At 44.9% G+C, this 20,016-nt stretch overlaps 2 protein-coding genes across 4 annotated transcripts in view; one reads left to right on the top strand and one right to left on the bottom strand.

Annotated features, from left to right (window-relative positions):
- CMC2 (C-X9-C motif containing 2) overlaps nucleotides 1-3,131 on the bottom strand; it is an 81,990-nt gene extending 78,859 nt beyond the window's left edge. Inside the window, exon 1 of one of the 3 annotated variants that reach the window (XM_086945092.1) lies at nucleotides 3,025-3,131. The gene's annotated coding sequence lies outside the window, so the exon portion shown is untranslated. Of the gene's footprint in view, nucleotides 1-1,813; nucleotides 1,952-2,022; nucleotides 2,034-3,024 lie in introns of those variants that run through there. The other 2 variants (XM_086945094.1, XM_086945093.1) reach the window with 2 other exon arrangements.
- A 7-nt stretch (nucleotides 3,132-3,138) lies between these two features.
- CENPN (centromere protein N) overlaps nucleotides 3,139-20,016 on the top strand; it is a 334,623-nt gene continuing 317,745 nt past the window's right edge. The window contains exon 1 of the mRNA XM_086945091.1: nucleotides 3,139-3,343. The gene's annotated coding sequence lies outside the window, so the exon portion shown is untranslated. The remainder of the gene's footprint in view (nucleotides 3,344-20,016) is intronic.

The raw sequence follows: 20,016 nt of genomic DNA, 5'->3' as shown, positions 1-20,016 counted from the left end.
AGCATTAATAAAGAAGATGCAGCTGGATCTAGCGGTGCTAAACAACAACTGGCCGGGGTACTAGAATTGTATAGTCTGAATTTGCGTTCAGAAAACACTGTAGGAATGTGAGAAACCAAGCGGCAATGGAGAAAGCCAGGAAAACACTGAATAGGGACATGAAATATTTTTGGGTGGCTATGGGTATTCAGACCATTTTGCATGACAACATCGCGGGTAGCGAAGGCCATTTACTTAGGGATGATGGCGTGCATCTGACTCAATTGGGAATGGCTTATTATATTCTTGAAATATGAGACATGTTATCTAAGGAGTTGAAGGTGGATTTATGGGTCTCTGCGAGAGGGGTGGGTAGAATAAAACAAAAAATTAAAAAAAAACAAAAAAAAAAAAAAACAACAACAACAAAAAAAACCAGGATAAGTGCAAGTTGGGGTGGGGTCAGGAAAAATCCTTGGTTTTTCCTGAGTGGCGGAATAGGGGGGGTCAATGTCTAGAGCGGACTTGACCGTCCTTCATGAGAGAGGGTGGGGGGAGGATCAGGATGGGGGAAAAAGGAAGGAAAAACAAGGAAATGGAAATATGTTCAAATATGGGGTGAATTCAGAAAATGACGCTTATGTTTTGGTTTTGGAAAATAACAGTTACAAGGAATAAAGATTAAAAGAAATGTATGGTTTTGGCTTAAAGTGCAAAATTGTATGGTTTCGATATTATATATATAAAATATAGAGTTAATAAGTTGATATTAGAAAATTGCCTGATCTTATGAATAAAGTGGCCTTTTATGCTACAGGTGATGTTGTCTGTTTCAGTTGGGGTCTGGGCTGTTCTGGGCGATGGGATCCTCGGGGGGCGAACGCGAAGTGTTTCCCCCCCCGGGGATTTTCGCCCGGATGGTCCAGACCAATCAACGTGATTGGTCAAGGGCAAGGAGCAGAGCGCGAGACAGGCAGGGCGATAATTGAGAAGGCGCGAGCGCATTGTTGCGCAGTTTGACGGGAGTCAGAGAGGGTCTTTTGCGAGGCCCACCCACCCAACCCCTTTTAAAAAACAATAAACAGACCAGGAGTCTATAAAAGTCTATCTGCCACTAATAGGACAGGCAATTTACTCTGTTATAGTTCATAGGCGGAATAGGGGGGGTCAATGTCTAGAGCGGACTTGACCGTCCTTCATGAGAGAGGGTGGGGGGAGGATCAGGATGGGGGAAAAAGGAAGGAAAAACAAGGAAATGGAAATATGTTCAAATATGGGGTGAATTCAGAAAATGACGCTTATGTTTTGGTTTTGGAAAATAACAGTTACAAGGAATAAAGATTAAAAGAAATGTATGGTTTTGGCTTAAAGTGCAAAATTGTATGGTTTCGATATTATATATATAAAATATAGAGTTAATAAGTTGATATTAGAAAATTGCCTGATCTTATGAATAAAGTGGCCTTTTATGCTACAGGTGATGTTGTCTGTTTCAGTTGGGGTCTGGGCTGTTCTGGGCGAGGTGTCAGAGCGCTTCACAATAGGAACAGAACTGATACATGAGAACATTACAAGTGAACAAATTACAAAAGCAAACGTTACATTAAATGAGGCCGCATAGTGACAATCGTGAGCCAACAAAATACAATAGGTAGCAAACGGTGCATTACAGGAGGAAAAAGTGACATGTGTGCAGGTTACAAAAGCGTACACAGTAAACATAGAGGTATAATACTGCAATATATGAAGGACACTCAAAGACCAAACTTTACATAGGCAATGGTGAGAGAGTGATGGAAGAAAAAGGGAGGGGGCGGCATTTTTCAATTCTCGCCTAGGGCGGCACAACACCTAGAAACGGCCCTGTCTCGCCCCAATAAAGACACGGAGGGCCAGGGGTACATTATGCAGCACCTTTATTAAGGCTTTCTTCGGGAGAGCGCCGGGAAATACACCACTTACACTGCAGCGCTAATCTAGCGGCACCTATCCCGGCATCCTCTAGCCGTGATGCGGCTAAACAACTAGAATGCTACACCATACCTTCAGCAGCCCACTTTGTTTTGTTTGTGAGGACAAGGTCCCGGAGAACACCTGTGCAGCAGCGGGTCCTGATCGTCACTTGAGAAAAGAAATAGCAGTACAGGATATACTTTTAAATAAAAAGGTTGCTCTTCTGTCTGTGTCTTGGATAATGACAGTAATAGCAAGCAGCCCAGCTCAATCAGTCCACTACACCACGCTTGAAACTTAAAATGGTGGTCATGCTTTTGTTTTCTTTTACGCAGCTCGCCAAAATCAACTTCTTCAAGAATATTTTGGTAATTTTTTACCAGCGCGCCATGATTTGCTTTCACTTTAATAATACCACGCACATCTTGCTTTTCTTCTGCAACATGAATCCAGCACTACCTCTTATTACTGGGACATCTAACACCCACCCCCTCTACTGTAAGTATATTTCTATCTAATTTAAACATTTTGTTACTACTTTTAACGTATTCGGAATCCTGTATTGCTGTTGTGTCCCAGTGTTTTGTTTTAGACTTAATAAGTGCGTTTTCCTTCTTGGATGAGTATTTAATATGCTCGTACTTTCACGGTACCCAAGTTTCAGAGTTGCTGCCTTGCCCCCTTATACAACCTTTCTGTGGTGCTGCCCCGTGTACATTCACCTCAACACCCATTTTAGGTTGCTGTTCATTGCTTCCTCATGCTTCATCAAGGCTGCCCCTTAAAAAAATTGTTGACACACCTGAGAGTAAAAAAAAAAAACATTCTCATTTACATCACCAATAGCTCTAACTCTCACAAATGCTCGACCCATTGCATTGCAAATGCTTGTTTTAGTTGCATTGCCCACCATCAGCAGGTCGGCGATCTACAGGCATTCCATTTAAAGAAGTTATTTAGTGTACAGTGTCTGTGAGTTTGAGTTCTTCGGCGATCCTGGCCGAGGCAGCGTGTCCTTCAGAGCGAGCAAGACCCTGACAAGCGTCTATCTGTCAAATGGCAGCAGCGGCGGTAAGCAACAAAGTCAGTTACCTTGTTAGAAGGGTCAGTTCAACAGTCTCGGACAAACTAGCAGCTTCAGAGGTACGAGCGACGGATCGAAAGCCACCCGGACCGTACCTCTTCACCAGGCGTCATTTCCTGTTCGCTTCCCCAGCTGTTACCGCTTCCGCCCGGTCCTAGGTTCGCTCCTGCAGGTTGCAGTGCTACGCCTTCCCCAGAAGCCAAGGCAATGTGACTGCCAGTCTGTGCCCAAGCCGTCCTCACCAGCTCAGCTCGTCCTCCTCTTTTGTGGCCGGGGGTCTCTTATGGCAGGCCCATGGTGTCTTCGTGCCTGCATATGCACTCGGAAGTAAGCACCGACTCGTGGAGCTGAAAGGCGGGAAACGAATGGCTCATAGCCAGCTGGGGTATTTGCATGCATGGACACTCCGGTGCTATTGTGAAATCCATTAGAGAAATTAAGCTTTTTCTAGGTTGTTGAAACCTGGCATTGGTTTTGTTCGATATGTAAATTATATTGAGTACGTGCGATTTGATTTTGAAGTGGGGACGGTCCATCTACATCACATGCATCCGTTATCTTTTGAATTGTAGTTGCAGTAGTGTATGCTTGATAAGCGGGAGACGTATGCACAAACCTACCCCCACCCCCCTCTTTGCATGAAACTGTTATTACCGTCATATTTAGAGTGTGCAAGCCCTGCAAAGAAGTGTTCCAAGTTTGTTATGTTGGGGTTGTTGTTTTGGAAAAAGAATACTGGCCCAGTAAAAAGCTCCCGAACTTGTGCATACGCGCTCGTATTGTTACTATTTAGTATGAGAGTCCTGTTAAAAGTTATTACTGTCCACCAAAAGTACAACTGTGCCGTGAAGTGTCGATAAGATGAACTAATGTTTATGCATCTTATTCCTGGACAGACTTGCACCTTGCTGACAACCGTCCCTACCTGCAGTGGTGAATTCACAGACTAAATGTCAGTGATATCCAGCCTATATGTCAATCACTCAAAGTGAATATAGCCATTTTGCTCTGCTTCTCTCACTGGTAATGATAAACTAGCTGACCAATCCGCCTGGGCTCGACTAGTAGGTAGACAGGTTGCAATACACTCAATAGAAATCCCACGTGCCTTGCATTATGTCTGTGTTTAAATGGTTGTTAATGCGAGGTCCTTGGTACCTCTGCCCCCCCGCCCCGACTTTACAAAACTGGACGTACTGCTAAGTTCATGGTGGCATAAATTGCCCGGATTCCAAATGGCACATTGGTGGGCCTCCTAGAAATAATGCATTACTGGAGGCACCATTGTTACTGGCCCCGTTTAAAAATCTCATTCCTTGCTCACAATTGTGCCAGGGAAGGCATGGCTTGGCAGTTCGGGCTGGACTGTTCCCATGAGGCACAGGGTCCAACTGATTTGCATATGGCCATGTCTGAACTAGGGTGGCAGAGTAGGATAAAGAACGGTGATGGATTAAACCAAGATCTGTGGACTGGGTGTGAGTGTTTGATTGGTTCAGATGCTCCGTCCATCACCACCCCTTTTGTACCGATTTGTTCGCCATAAGTTGGCAGGGTATGCTCAGACGCGAGTCCCTTGCTCACTTTGCCACTGGATTCAAGCAACTGGCTGTAATGCCAGAAACCGGTCCTAGGAAGCTTGGATTCGGTCCAGGGAAGGCATGGCTTGGCAATTCGGGCTGGACTGTTCCCATGAGGCACATGGTCAGTCTGATTTGCATATGGCCATGTCTGAACTGGGGTGGCAGAGTAGGCTAAAGAACGGTGATGGATTAAACCCAGATCTGTTGACTGGGTGTGAGTGTTTGATTGGTTCAGATGCTCCGTCCATCACCACCCCCTTTTGTACCGCAATTGTATACTGGCAGCACTGGCTTTCATGGTTCAAATAGTGGATAGATTGTCAGTAAGGGAAGATGATAAAATGACAATCTATCCTGGGCTGCTCAAACTAGTCATTCTGAAACGTCTGACGGAATCACGTGGACTGCGAAACAGTCAGTGTCAAATGATTGACCGAATACGATCAACTTTCTAGTAACACGTAGGACATTTTATTGAACAGGTCCTGAATATTATAATAGTCGTCCTTTTTCAGCTCCAATTCCTTTTGACAGATTCGTCCTCGTTTTTGTTTTAACATGCTTAAAAAATACGGGTGTTCCTGCTACTGCAGTATTCTAGCTTGTCAAAATAGATCGGATGTAGATTTTTATTTCTCAATTAATTTGTAGTTAAGCATTTTCACGTTTTGACAGGTCAACTGGAAGCATATATCGTAATAAATGTACATTGTATTGGAATGATGACGGAGTTTTACAGACACATGGTGCTGTAGAAGCCTGTGAACCCATTGGCAAAGGATCCGTTGAGATTCCACAATCTTACAAACCAGCACATGCACTAGAACTGCACCCCAGAGAAATACAGGCATGGCAAACAAGACAGACACAGTCTGAAATTAAATCTAAATAGAAAAAAACGATAACCGAAAGCATCTATACTAGGTGTCTTCCTCGTTACAAAAACAAAACTAAGTGTGAATCCTGTGGATAATGTATACCGCTATTTTTTCTTTACAAAAACATCTTAGTACATCACAATATTACGATGTCCTGGCAAGTTTTTCTATTATATTGGGATTACTGAAGAGGTTCTTCATAAAATTCAGTTAAGGAATAATTCTGTTGCTGTCAAACATACATTGAGAAATGTTCTGTTAAGTGTGAGGGAGAAATGTGAAAATTTATTGGAGAGTATGATGGAAGGGTGAGTTATCCAAGAAATTGTCATGTGAGTGTATTTCTTCCTACTGTACCGACACATTAATGGAATGGTACATTCTGTCTGTGTTGATTTACATGCATTGAATACTAATCTCATGGTTGATTCTCATCCTCTGCCTAACATTAATGAGCTGGTGTTTATGTTGGAAGGGGCAAGACTTTTCTCACTTTTGGATTGTATATGCCTACCATCAAGTTATGCTGACATCTGATGCAAAATAATATACTGTATTTGTGACACCTATGGGTTTGTTCCAGTTCAACATATTGTAATTTGGACTACGGTCAGCTGTTTTTGTTTTCCCGACGACTATGTTTCACATATTTAAGGGAGCGGAAACATTTGTCAGATGTTTTCAGGAGGATATATTAGTCTTCTCCAAAACAGAAGATGAACATTTTAAGGAACTCTGTTTAACCCCTTGCATGCTCATGACGAGCTGAGCTCGCCATGAGCTACGGTGCTCATGACGAGCTGAGCTCGCCATGGCCTTTAGAACGCTCGCACGCTGGGCTAATTCTCCTGCTGTGCTGAGCGTTCTAAAGAAACGGGAGCGGCCGTGACAAGCTCAGCTTGTCATGAGCACAGGAGCACTGTAGCTCATGACGAGCTGAGCTCGTCATGAGCATGGAAGCGCTGCACGCGTCCCCCCAGCACAGCAGGGGAATGTGCAGAGCAGGGAAGAGGTTAAGGTTGCAAGAAGAGGGGCTAACTGTCGAGAAGACAGGCGCACATTGTTTCAAGATCAGGCTAAGTATCTGGTTCCTACTATTGCAGGTCAAGGGGTGGTACCTAAAGCTTCTTGAGTTGAAGCTATTATGAATGCCCCTGCACCAGATACATAGGAAAAACTACTTTCATTTGCTAGGAGTTGTGAATATTAAAGCAAATTCAAAATTTTGCTCAGAAAATAAAACCTTTGAGAAAGATGGTGAGGAAAGATGATTACTTTGAATGGTTAGCTGAGTAAAAAGGGCAGTTGAATTATTTAAAACTGATATAGTGAATGCTCCCTCAATGAAACATTTGTGTGTTGGAAAGACATGCACTATCACTACTGATGCCAGTTTGTATGGTGTGGGTCTAGTGTTGTTTCAGAAACAAGGGTGGAGGGAGTGGAATGTTGCTTTTGCATCTCGTACACTTAATGTGTTGGAAAGTAGTATGTTATCGACCATAAGTTGCTTGTGTATGTATGGGCAGTAGAACACTACCGTAATTACATCTGGGTACCAGATTTGTATTGAGAACTAATCGTAAGCCTTTAGTAAACTTACTTACTCCAGGGCGAAGGATGGAGTGCCACAGCCCATATTGCAAGATTGTTATCTATAATGCACGAGTACAACTTTGAGGTAAAATATGTACCCGGTAAGGTCAATATGACCACATAATGTCTATCTAGATTGCCTATAAAAAGGGAAGAGTCTAATGATAAAGAATTTGAGTTTGTATCCATATAATCTGATTACTTGATATCATTGTTAAGAAGTTGTCAAAAGAAGAATGGAAAGAGTGTGAATTCTGACATTTTGATTGGCAAGGTGCGTAATTGTGTGGTAAAAAGGTCGACTGAGTAGGAAATATTTTGAGTCGGAATCCTTGTCTTTTTGAAATGTTTATGATAACTTAGAAGTGAACAATGGGTTTTTGTTGAAGAATGGGAAAAGTGTGGTTCCAGAGGGTTTTAGAAATAAGATGGCCAGAGCCAATGAAACCTGTCAGTTAAAAGACCTGATCTCCGACTACTTTTCGCCCTTGAAAGAAGAGGAAGGGCAAGCAAGCCCTGCTACTCAGCCCAGGGAACGGAACCACTAGAGGGCAATTTAACAGATATGGTCCAGGGCAGTTGTCATCCCCACCACCCCATCTTTATCTCCAGATATGATCAGCCTTAAAAGGATGGATTCCGCTGCAGCAGAAACCTAAGTGGGGACCAGATCATCATACGGATCTCTGGGGTCTCAACACATTTAGACTGAGGTTATTACTTCAAATGATGCCCTCTCAGATGCCAAAGGTAAAGTAGACTGTGGAGGACCTCAACTGAATGATCTAGTGAGGGGGTAGTGGTGAGCCAGTCGGAGCTGTACTGCGTAAGCGAGACAGTGTTAAGCTCAAATGAAGGAAGTATACCCACCCCCGCCCACCCCATGCGCTGAATTCACAGAATATATTAGGTATAGAGAACAGAGTATAAAGAACACCGTAAACGTCACAATTGATATCAAGAGTTTCTGGGAGACCGTGCTAAACACATGATTATGCTAACAGAATGGACATACAAGTGGACCTGTTCAAAACGCTTGCTGTTTTCGTGTCATGCATAGACGGAAAGCTTGAGAATCTAAAGGGCCTGCTTCAAAAATTAAAATCAAGGAGAGATGATGAATTTACAATTTGCTCATGTAAGGAAGTAATTGATAAATGTGTACAATTACCAGTTCTCTTGGAGGAAATGCTTGGGGAAATAAGGAATGTATCAAGTACAATTATACGACAATGGCGCAACTAGGTGATATGAGGAAAGTCACCAGTGCTCAGGCGGGATGTGCACCCGAAGCGGTGCAGACAGTGACGCTAGTAACCCCACCCAATCATGAAAAAAATTAAAGGAATCCCCAAACAGGTAAAAACACACAAAGGGACTGGAAGCTCCCTAAAGACATTAGAGTCCAGAAGCAGGGGTCAGTTGCCACTGAGATTCCAGCAATCCAACTCACACACGCATGACAAAGCGGAAATGAAAACGCACAAGGAAAGGCAGATATTGAGCTTACCAGGCGAGAGCCTGTATGGGGCAAGCATGCCCCAGACGAAAATGGCAATATGGTTTCAGATTCTACCTCGATGGAGGTCAAGAAGCTAGGTGCCAAGAGCCCGGAGTAAAACAGGAAAGGGAGTTGCCTTCACGGCCCCTACTGCTCATTCGTCCAGTTATGGATGAAGAGGGCCTGCAAGAGACTGTAAATGAGCCCAATGGTAACCTCAAAGAAGAAGCTGCAACAAAGGAGCAAGAGGCAGAGATGATATCCGCAAACAGGAAACCTATTTAGCGTAGCAGTACCCCCAGTAGGTCAAGGAGGTTAAAAAAATAGAAGCGGTACACCAGATTTGAGCACCAGGGATGCCTTATGCCAGTAGGGTTGTTCCCCTGAACCTGGTGAAGAAGTCAGCCCACCATATATTACTAGACTGTGCCCAAGGGGATGACTGTGCCAGCCACAAATGAAGGAGAATACCGATCCTAGTCATGATTCTAGGCTGATCTTTACTGACTGCAGGAGTCAGGAGGAGGAGAGGCTGGTGCATCGTGCGATGACCTCATATGCCAGAGGTGTTGATGCCCAAGAATAGAACATGCCCCCTCAAAATACTGAGAGAATGCTAAAGCTCCTGCTCACACAATACCAAAGGAAAGCCTATTGTGGATCCCCAAATACAGATCGGGAACACCCCAGTATTATTTAAATCGCTCAAATGTAGTAAAACTGATTCGTTTCAAATCTTAATTTGACTATCGAAAAGAAATAGCCATAAAACAATAATACAACTTCTAAAAAAGAATTAAAACATACAATTACAATGATAATTATTAAAATCGATTCATTTGTTACACTATAACAGAATACATTTCTTTGCTTTAATAGATTTCAGAATAAACAGGGCAACATTATAACATATTAAAGGATCATCTAGTGTCACCAAAAATGTCATTCCTACTTTGTGCGACCTAATGTTATGAGCAGCAAACAATGGTTTACGGTGACAACACCTAATTTATTTATTTATTTAGCGATTTGTAGAGCGCCTGGTGACCCGTAGGCATCCCCGCGCTATGACATTTGTAGAGTCCAGAGGAGAAAAAAGGATGGGAGGGGGATTTTATTTTGGGAATAGCAGCGTTTTCAGTTTTTTCCTGAAGATCGGCAGGCTGGGTTCCATCCTGAGGGTGCGGGGAAGTGAGTTCCACCCAGAGGATGCTTTAACCGAGAAGCGTCGGCCACCGGTCCGTGTCCTCTTGAATCTAGGGACGTTGGCCAGATGCTCGTTGTCCGAACGGAGGGACCTGTGGGCTTTGTATGGAGTGACCAGGTCTCTCAGAATGGCAGGTCCGGCGCCGTTGAGAAGTTTGTGTGCAGTGCACATGGCCTTGAATTCGACCCTTTGGCGAATAGGGAGCCAGTGTAGGGCTTTGATTGCTGGTTTAGCTGAAACTCTGGAGGGGAGGTTCATGAGCAGCCGGGCGGCTGCGTTCTGCGTGCGCTGGAGTTTGGCCATGGTGGACTCAGGTGCTCCTAGATATATAAATATAGATAGATATATAAAATTGTGGTAAAAGTTACAAACAAACAAAAAAGTGCTGCTCTTTTATTTTTTTATTTTTATTTTTTTTACTTTTATCACTGGGATACAGCACCATATCAGGTGGGCAGGACATCATCTTTGGGAATGTGACAAGGTGATGAACAATGCAGAATCTCAGTCTCAATAGCACAAAAACGATGCTGTACATAGGACAGGTAACTATTAACTCCCTCCTCTAAGTTAAAAGGTTTGTACAAGGCGACCATCGGTTTATTCTGCTCCGCCTTTGATCTAAGATCCCGCCTATGCTGCAAAAAGAAAACTTTAATCTTTCTATGTGTGAGACAGTAATTTTCAGGTATTCGACCATATTGATATCATGAGCAGATTTTCTAGAAAGGAGTTGTGTAATAAAGCTGGTACACTGGATATGTTGAACAGGAGATGATTTATTACATGGAAACAGGAATCTACAGATGTAACGTCCTATCCACAAATCGCTAGCAGGAACTGCTCAGTGGAAGTTCTAATAATGCTCAAACACCACCAAGACTCTAGAATGGAACATGATGACACGCAGGTCAATACTCTAGAGTGAAGCATAGAATACAATGACACGCAGGTCATTACACACCTTTCCCCTTTACCCAAAGAGAGATTGAAGCGAGATTGGAAGGAAAAGAAGAGAGACAAGGAGGAAAGAAAAAGGGGAAACAACAAAGAACCAAAAATGTATCAACTGAGAACAAAATCACTCGATTTTGCCGAAATTCTTCCAGTGCGAGAACTCCTTCGCAATGTTGATAAATCTTTGGGAGGAATATTAGGAACAACTATCCCTGAGTGCATTTTATTGCGCATTGGAGCAATCCTGTTCAGGTTCCAAATGCGTCCATCATTCAACTTTACCGCATTCTGAAAGAGTTTCTTTACCACATAGGTTGAGGAGAATTTTGAGACTCCAACAGACCTCTGGGGAAGACGTACACGCACTCTGTCTCCCACACGCACACTAGTGTGAGAGGCAGCATGTCTAGCATCCAAGTACTCCTTTTCTTTTGACAATCTTTAAGACCTGACCTATTTGCCAGAACACAGCACTAGGATCTCTGCTAGGGGTAGTAGTTAACACACCAGAACCAGCATCCAAACCCACACTCACATTTTTTGACCCTCACCCACGCTTGAAAAATCTGGTTATTGAGAATCCGTTAGCGAAAAAGCTCAAAGGGAATTTTACTTGTGGTTGAGGGAGGTGTGAGATGGTAAATGATCACTCGCTCCACAATCTGACTTCCAGTCTTAGTTTTGGGCTTTAGCCAGTTGAATAGATTTTTTAAAAACACAGTTGAACCTTTCCACCATCCCGCTGGTTTCGGGGTGATAGAGGGCGTACCGCTTGTGTCTGATTCCCCTTTCAGCCAAATAGTCCTCCATTTCCCTCGAGACTAGTTGAACCCTGTTGTCAGTAAGTAAGCAATCTGGGATCCCCTCTCGGGAGAATATTTCATATAAGAACTCGGCGACATCTTTAGTCTCCATGCTAGGAGTAATTTTAATCACCGGCCACCTGAAGAACATGTCTATTAAAACTAGGACATAGGGCTGACCGGAACTTCTAGTAATAGGACCCAGAAGATCCAATGCCACTTATTGCCAACAATGTACCGGCGTCTCGCTTACAACCATAGGTTGGACTCTAGTATTATAGACTTTGTCAGAGACATTACATTCAGAACAATCTCTCACCATGCGCTCTACCATGAGATCAATTCCGGGCCACCATTAGTGAAAATGGATTCTTTCTATGGTTTTTGAGATGCCCTGGTGCCCCTGGTGGGCTTGTTGAACAATCTTTTACTTGACAGGGTGGGATGGAAGGAGCTTGGTACCCCTCCAAAGCAAACCGGGGGAGACAGAAAGCTCATGACGCACGTTCCAAAACTTTCATCTGTCTTCATTAAGAGTTCTTATCCCCCCCAATCTTCAGTCACTAACTTACAGACTTCGATAATCGTAGGGTCACTTTCCATGGAAGACTTTCACTCTCTCTCACTCAAGACACCAGTCATGACCTTGCACACCTTCTAATTATCATCCTCCCATGAATTTCCTGAGGCTTTAAAAGTGTAATCGGGGTTGTTCAGCACAAGGCGGGAGAGACACTCCGAAACCTTGTTCTGAACCCCAGGTATGTGGTGTACAATAAAATCATAGTCCTCGAGTGCAACAGTTCACCTGGCGATCCTTGAGGAAACCGCACCAAGGCTCTTATTTGTGAATAGGTCTTTCAAATGTTTGTGATCAGACTGTACTCTGAAAGACCTTCTCCAGAGAATTTTTAAAAATGTCTTAATGGCCCGAAAGATGCAAAAAGTTTCTTTTTCTATGACAGAGTATTGCACCCCGGACCCCATCAGTGCATGTGACAAGAACATGCTCGTTATCTCATGTCCATTCTTCACCTGTTTGAGAACAGCACCAAGACCTTTGGAGCTGGCATTAGTGATAAGTATAAAATGTTCAGAAGTGTCAAAACTCTGGAGAGAGGGTGTACCACTCAAAGCTGCTTTTATGTCATCGGATTCTGCTTGACGCAGCGGTGACCATTCACATCTCACACCCTTCTTGAGAAGACCCCTAAGGGAGAAAGTACGAGAAGCAAACTGTGGAACAAACTTATTATAATATTTGGCCACACAGAGAAAGGTGACCACCTCCTCTCTAGATTGCGTTATTGTAAGATTTTCTATGGTCTTTACCAAATGATATTTAGGTTTGACACCCTCCTTAGACAATTTATGCCCCAAATAGTCCATTTCAGTGAGATGAAATTAACACTTGTTCTCACGTACAGTCAAACCACGTGACTTCAAGCATTTCAGAACTGCCTTGAGTCTCTCCTCATGTAACTTCTGCTAAGACCCATGTACCAGCAAGTCATTTTGGTAAATCGTGACACCTGGTAGCCCATTCAGAACGTCTTCCATAGCTCTCTGGGAGACAGAGGCTGCAGAATTCAAACCAAAAGGAAGTCTCGTAAATTTGTATGTGCCAAAGGGTGTAACAAACGCAGTGAGGTTCATAGTCAGGGTCAATCTTAATCTGGTGGTATGCAGCCCTGAGGTCTAATGTGGAGAAGACCTCAACCCCACCTACTTGTGTGAGTATCTCTGCAATATTTGGATGACAATACTTGTAGGCTATCACATCGCGTTTCAGCACGCGTAAGTCCACACATAGCCTCACCTCGCCAGAGGCCTTGCGGGCAATCACAGCAAGAGCTAGCCAATCACTCACCTCAGTTTCAACAATAATTCCTTCATTTAGCAACATCTGTAGTTCTTTTTGCATGAGTCCCTCATGGCAAAAGGTACGCTACGCACCTTGCACATGACTGGGGTAGCATCCGGTTTCAGGATATTCTTATATATAAAATATATTCCGAAAGACAATCCAATTTCTCAGTGAAGACTTGCTCAGATTCGGTGCGTAGATCATCTATTTGAACAACTTTGGCAGGCTCAGGTGTACAAGCAAGATCAGGAGGTGATGGAGGTAAGTCTTCCTTTAAGACTATACATGGATCTCCACCAGGAATTTAGCATAACGCCAAGATCAGCCTGGTGAATCCAGTTTATTATACTGTCACTCTCCAACGAGATGTTGATCTTCCCAGCGGTTATTTTATTCTTTAACTTGGTTACCCTCAAAGTAAACGAACAACTTGATATGTTTTCCACCTTAAGCAAGAGGTCTGATATCGGGCTTGAACACCTTCACTTTACTCAACAAGAATGTGTCATGAAAATTCTTTGGAACCAAAGTGATTTTTGTCCCAGAGTCAAAAAGCACATTGACTGAATGACTATTTATTCTGACACTGTCAATGGGGTTTTTGCACATGATCTGGCCGACCTGAGTCAAGATTTCACCACTATGTACCTCGTCAGTATCAGTCGGACTCATTTTGAACCCAAACTTCCTTTACTCGCTTATTTTTTTTAAATGTTGATACTCTCGATACTCTGCAAGCCTTAGTTACATGGCCTATTTTCCCACAATTGAGACATTTTGCATTTAGAGCATGACACAACTTGCCATTGACCAGGTGACCAACCATGTCACAGCTGTAACATCTTCCTGGGGAAAGATTTCTGTGAGTTTGTAAGCAGAGGTTCAAGTTGTTTAAATGTTTTAGTCTTAGATACAACATGAACCATGACATTATTTCTATAAGGAATATTGTTATCTTTTTTAATCACTTCAACACAAGCGAGGTAGTGTTCTATACGTTTGGCAATCAAAATGACTTAATCGAGCTTGAGGTCATCTTTTTACCATAGTTCATCCTTGACCGTTTGTATGGTGCAACCTAGCATAAATTGGTCGAGTATACATTCCTCAAGTGCGCTTTCAAGTTTGCAAGTGGAGGCCAGCTTGCGCAAGTGGGTAACATACATCTCAACCGACTCTTTAGGTTGTTGTACGCGCTTCTCAAAGTGGTAACGTTCTAAAATAGTGCTTGCTTTGGGAAGGTTGGGTTTGTCAAGTTTCTTTAAGCATAAAACTTCTTGCCCTTTCTAGCCAAGACAGTGTAGGAGTAAGGCTGACTTCCTCTCGGCACTCGGTGACACTGCGCACACCCTAGCGTAATTGAGGAAAACCTTCCATGTTGACCAGCGCACAGAGGGCTTGCCAGGATTTGATAAGAAGAAAGGTGGTGTGGTGACTTTCTGCATTTTCAAAAGGTGTGCTTGTCACAGAAGAAAACAGTGAAAGCGCTTCAAAGAAAAGATAAGTATGCTTATCACTGTAGTGAAGAAGTAAAGACACAAGTGAAATGGGTGTGCCTATCACTGTGGTGAACAAAGGTATAGAAGTTTTTGGAAATGACAGGCGCTAGTAAACCTATTTGTTAAAAGTGAGCTCTCCCTGTCAGCGAAGCCGGCGGAGGACAACAATAAATAAATAGCTGTGCCTGCCAGCGAAGTAAGAGCAGACAGATTTGCATGACGCGCTTGCCAGTTATTCTGTGGGAAGCAGACAATATAAAAGAGAGTCCAACTAACTGCTGTGCTTACCGGCGAAAAGCAAGAAGGTGAAATAGTACAAATTGATATATAATAACCATGGAATTCGTAACGCATCATTCAAATTTAAGCAATATAAAATGATCGCTCTTGTAAAAACCGTTACTTCCCTCTTCCAAAGTGAGGCCCACAATAACAATGGACTAACCAATAAAAGGTCGTCTAAAAACCGAAGCCCCACCTCAGGGTGTACAATAGTATTTGATGCAGAGGGCATTACGTATAATTCATGTTTAGGAAGCAATTTTCTCTGTTTGCAGGGCAGTGCTATTTGCATAACCCAAAGACCTGTCCCATAAAGGGCTGGACTTACTCCTTCTGCTACATAAATAGCTTCCATCTCATTAATTGGTCGATTCCCTAATTTTGAGGTATTTAACATATGTTGGGACCATGAGCCATTTCCCGAAAATAAAATACCAAGATAACAAAAGGAGTTCACTGTATGAATTGGGGTGCTATCAATAAAGAACATTTCGCCAGATTTTGGCTTAAGCCCACAGGCAATGGTGTATGTGTTTGATTTATTGATTACCATATTCCTATGTGTCATAAAATCTAAACAAGCGTCCATCAGTCTCTGGAGCTCTACTGGGGTCCGTGCTAATAATACTGCCTCGTCCACATATATTACAGGCATCGGATGGCCAGCAGCCCGGGGGCATCAGTCTGTATCGTTTGTAAATGGTTGCCTTTCCCATTAATGGAAAAGGAAAATAAAATTGGCGCCAACACACACCCTAGACCTATACCACGTCCTACCTTAAATTAAGGTGAGCATTTCCACCGGGGGCCAAAGCGGACTTGGCTGGTTAGGTTCTCATACAGACTGGAGAGAATCCCAATAATCGCCCTAGGTGCTCAGAGTAAATTATGGTCGACCGGATCAAATGCACTACTTCGATCAGCAAAGCATAAGTAAGGGGTCCCTAGTATACTTGCTGATAAGTAACTCTAAGTTAATGCATTGCTCAATGGTCCCAAGTCGGTTCCTAAACCCAAACTGTATCGGGGTTAGGTTCCCATGCTCCAGCGCTCATTCCTACAATCTTAATAACGGACCCTACTCATCACTTTCATGGCGATATCTAAGTGAAATAGGATGATAGTTTTTTGGGTCTGTTTTGTCCTTTTTAGGTTTTGCCTGGCAAAAACGATGCGAAAGCATCGTTTCGCTAGGCGAAAACCTACTGAGTATAGTATGGGCCTGGGAATCCGCCCCTGTCTTCCATTGGCTAGCTCCATAAATGGAGGCTAGCCATTGGAAGACACATCTGTCCGTCAATGCCGGACCAGATTCGGGGGTGTTCCCGAGATTTTTTGGCTACGTCACGCTACGTCAGCCGAAAGCCAATTCTCGGGAACGCCCCCGAATCTGGTCCGGCATTGACAGACGTGAAGCCTTTTCTCTGCCCCTCCCCTAGCGTCACTATCTCACACTCTATCCTAGTTTTCTGTAGGATTTAATCGCGCAGCTTGTTGGTGAGTTGCGCTTCTGATTTCTTTCTGCTGGCTCCTTCGTATCAGTCCACACCTCCAGCTGATAAGCATGCCTGCCCGGGTGACAGAATAATCTAACACCCGTTACTGTCAAGACTAGCCCCAGAGGGGGGGAGACCTTGTTTTGGAGTTGAGGTTTGCTTTGTTTTTTCTCGGATGCGGTGACAGAACTCCTCTTCTGTTTGCCATAGTCTCACGGTCATGATGACAAAGGTGACACGGCGCAGGGCTGGGCTTGCCAACCCGCCACACAATATAATCCGTTAGGGCCTTCAGAAAGGCCAGTGCCCAGGTAATATCCACTTATATTAATGCATGATGCCTTGTGCACACTCTTTCGTAGGGAGCGTGGATCCGAGCCTGGGCCCTGACTTGGTCCATAAAGAGATCAAATCAAAATACCTATTATGTAAATCGCATAGCTGTTAACACTTAAAAATAACTGCTTACCATTTTCAAAACAAAACTTTCAATTTTCGAAGCTGTTTAATTTCAGTTAATCAGCTCCTAATGAGCAGATCTTCTATTCGTCGCTTGCACATTTTTCAGTGAAGAACATTGAAGGACAGAGGAATTAAGTCGTTTGCCCAGGATCACACAGTATGCCCTACTGTAGAAGCCTTGAGATCATTTCCGATTTGTTGATACCCAGTTTGTAATGGGTTAATTGCTCCTGTCCTTAGTTGTACAGGAAAGGTTAACACGTTGTTCACAGTTTTCTTTCGAAAGTCATTGACCTAAATTAATAAAGCCGTCTAAGGTCACACAATGTGCTGTTAGGTTACAGGCTGGCATCTGCTAAATGTTTTTTCACTTTCTTGTTCTGCATTTTATGAGTGCTGAAATGATTAGTGGAAGGAGTTATGCTCCCATTTCGGTTTTTTTTGTGCTCCTACTGTTTCAGCAGCTCTCCCCCACTGTGCTGGAGGACCTTGGCCGCATGTCATAGTTTCATTTACAGGATGCATAATACAGTGACCGAGGGGCCACTACCCTGACTTGTCTTTGAGTTGGCCCCCAGAGACAGACCATGTGCCCGGGCCAAGCTCGAAACTGATTCAGCTCGCTTATTTTATCTATAGAGGGGGCCGGGCCCAACTCCTTTGCTTCTCTGGGCCTATTCGTTCATTTTCTGTCGCAGAAGGCCCTGCGTGCCACTGTCCTTAAATCGCTTGGCATGTCCATGTTGGGTCACCTTTGCTTCATTAGTCCCAGCTTTCACGACTAGGAACCGGTTATTTTTGTCTACTCACTTTAATTTGCTTTAATAACAAACTCCCACGTTAAGTGAAGCAATTGACTTACAGCCTTCTTCTCAAACAAGAAAACAGCTCTCCTTGCACACGTTGCCCTTGCGGTCCTCCTTTTTTTCTGCAGTATTTAATAACATTGTGGCCATGTTTTAATCAAATCATCGGGTTTCTGCATTTCTGTAATGACGTGGTGGTGATGCACATACTTTCTGCATGTTGTACATTCTGCTGCCCCCAATGTGTCCGAGGTGTTTTGGGCTGTACATGCTAGCGCGATCCCACGCCATGCGCCTCTTCTGCCCTCCTAAAATATACTATCCTCGTTCTCCAGGTTAGAATTCGACACTTCAATCAATCAAAGGCATTTATAGAGCGCACTACTTACCCGTAGGGTCTCAAGGCGCTGTGGGGAGGGGGGTGCCGCTACTGCTCGAACAGCCAGGTCTTCAGCTTCTTCCTGAAGGAGAGGTGGTCTTGGGTCAGGCGCAGGTCGGTCGGGAGGGAGTTCCAGGTCTTGGCGGCCAGGTAGGAGAAGGACCTTCCTCCTGTAGTCGCTCTTCGGATGCGGGGGACGGCGGCGAGGGCGTGGTTGGCTGATCGGAGGTGGCGTTGGGGAGCGTAGAAGTTGATTCGGTTGTTGAGGTAGCTCGGGCCTTGGTCGTGTAGGGCTTTGTGTGCGTGGGTGAGGAGGCGGAAGGTGATTCTTTTGTTGACGGGGAGCCAATGCAGGTCTCTCAGATGTCCGGAGATGTGGCTGGTTCGTGGGATGTCGAGGATGAGTCTGGCTGAGGCGTTCTGGATCCGCTGGAGTCTCTTCTGGAGCTTGGCGGTGGTGCCGGCGTAGAGGGCGTTGCCGTAGTCCAGTCGACTGGTGACAAGGGCCTGGGTGACGGTCTTCCTGGTCTCGGTGGGGATCCACCAGAAGATCTTTCGTAGCATACGTAGGATGTTGAAGCATGCCGAGGAGATGTGGTTGACTTGCCTGGTCATGGAGAGGGAGGAGTCCAGGATGAAGCCCAGGTTGCGTGCGTGGTCTGTCGGTTTGGGTGCGGTGCCCAGGGCGGGAGGCCACCAGGAGTCGTCCCAGGCGGAGGGTGAAGAGCCCAGGATGAGGACCTCAGTCTTGTCTGAGTTCAGTTTCAGGCGGCTGGTCGTCATCCACTCGGCTACCTCTTTCATCCCTTCGTGCAGGTTGGCTCTGGCGGCGGCGGGGTTGTTGGTCAGGGAGAGGATCAGCTGGGTGTCGTCGGCGTAGGAGATTATGCTGAGGTTGTGTTGGCGTGCGATGGCCGCGAGGGGGCTCATGTAGACGTTGAAGAGGGTGGGGCTCAGTGAGGATCCTTGAGGGACGCCGCAGATGACTTCGGTGGCCTCTGACTTGTACGGTGGTAGGCGGACTCTCTGTGTTCTTCCGTCGAGGAAGGAGACGATCCATTCCAGAGCCTTCTCCTGGATTCCGACGTTGCTGAGGCGTTGTACTAGGGTGCGGTGGCAGACAGTGTTGAATGCCGCGGAGAGGTCTAGGAGGATGAGGGCCGCTGTTTCTCCGTTGTCCATCAGGGCTCGGATGTCATCGGTGGCGGCGATGAGGGCGGTCTCGGTGCTGTGGTTGGCTCGGAAGCCAGACTGTGAGGGGTCCAGGGATCCATTCGTCTCAAGGAAGGCGGCCAGCTCTTTGTTGACGGTCTTCTCGATGACTTTGGCTGGAAACGGGAGGAGCGAGATGGGGCGGTAATTCTTGAGTTCGGTGGGGTCCGCTGTGGGTTTCTTGAGTAGAGCGCTGAGTTCGGCGTGCTTCCAGCTCTCAGGGAAGGTGGCGGTGTCGAAGGATGTGTTGATGATGTCTCGCAGGTGGGGTGCGATGACATCGTCGGCCTTGTTGAAGACGTGGTGAGGGCAGGGGTCGGTCGGAGATCCGGAGTGGATGGAGTTCATCGTGCGGACGGTGTCTTCGGTGCTGATCGTAGTCCAGGCTCGGAGGGTGGTGGTGGGGGGTGGTGGTCCGGTCGTGGTGTGCGTTGGTTGGTTGTTGAAGCTGTTGTGAATGTCCGCGATCTTG

The sequence above is a fragment of the Lissotriton vulgaris genome, chromosome 12 (genome assembly GCF_964263255.1).
Source record: "Lissotriton vulgaris chromosome 12, aLisVul1.2, whole genome shotgun sequence".
Lineage (NCBI taxonomy): Eukaryota > Metazoa > Chordata > Amphibia > Caudata > Salamandridae > Lissotriton > Lissotriton vulgaris.
Note: the sequence above shows the minus strand (reverse complement) of the source record. Positions and strands in the feature narration are given on the sequence as shown.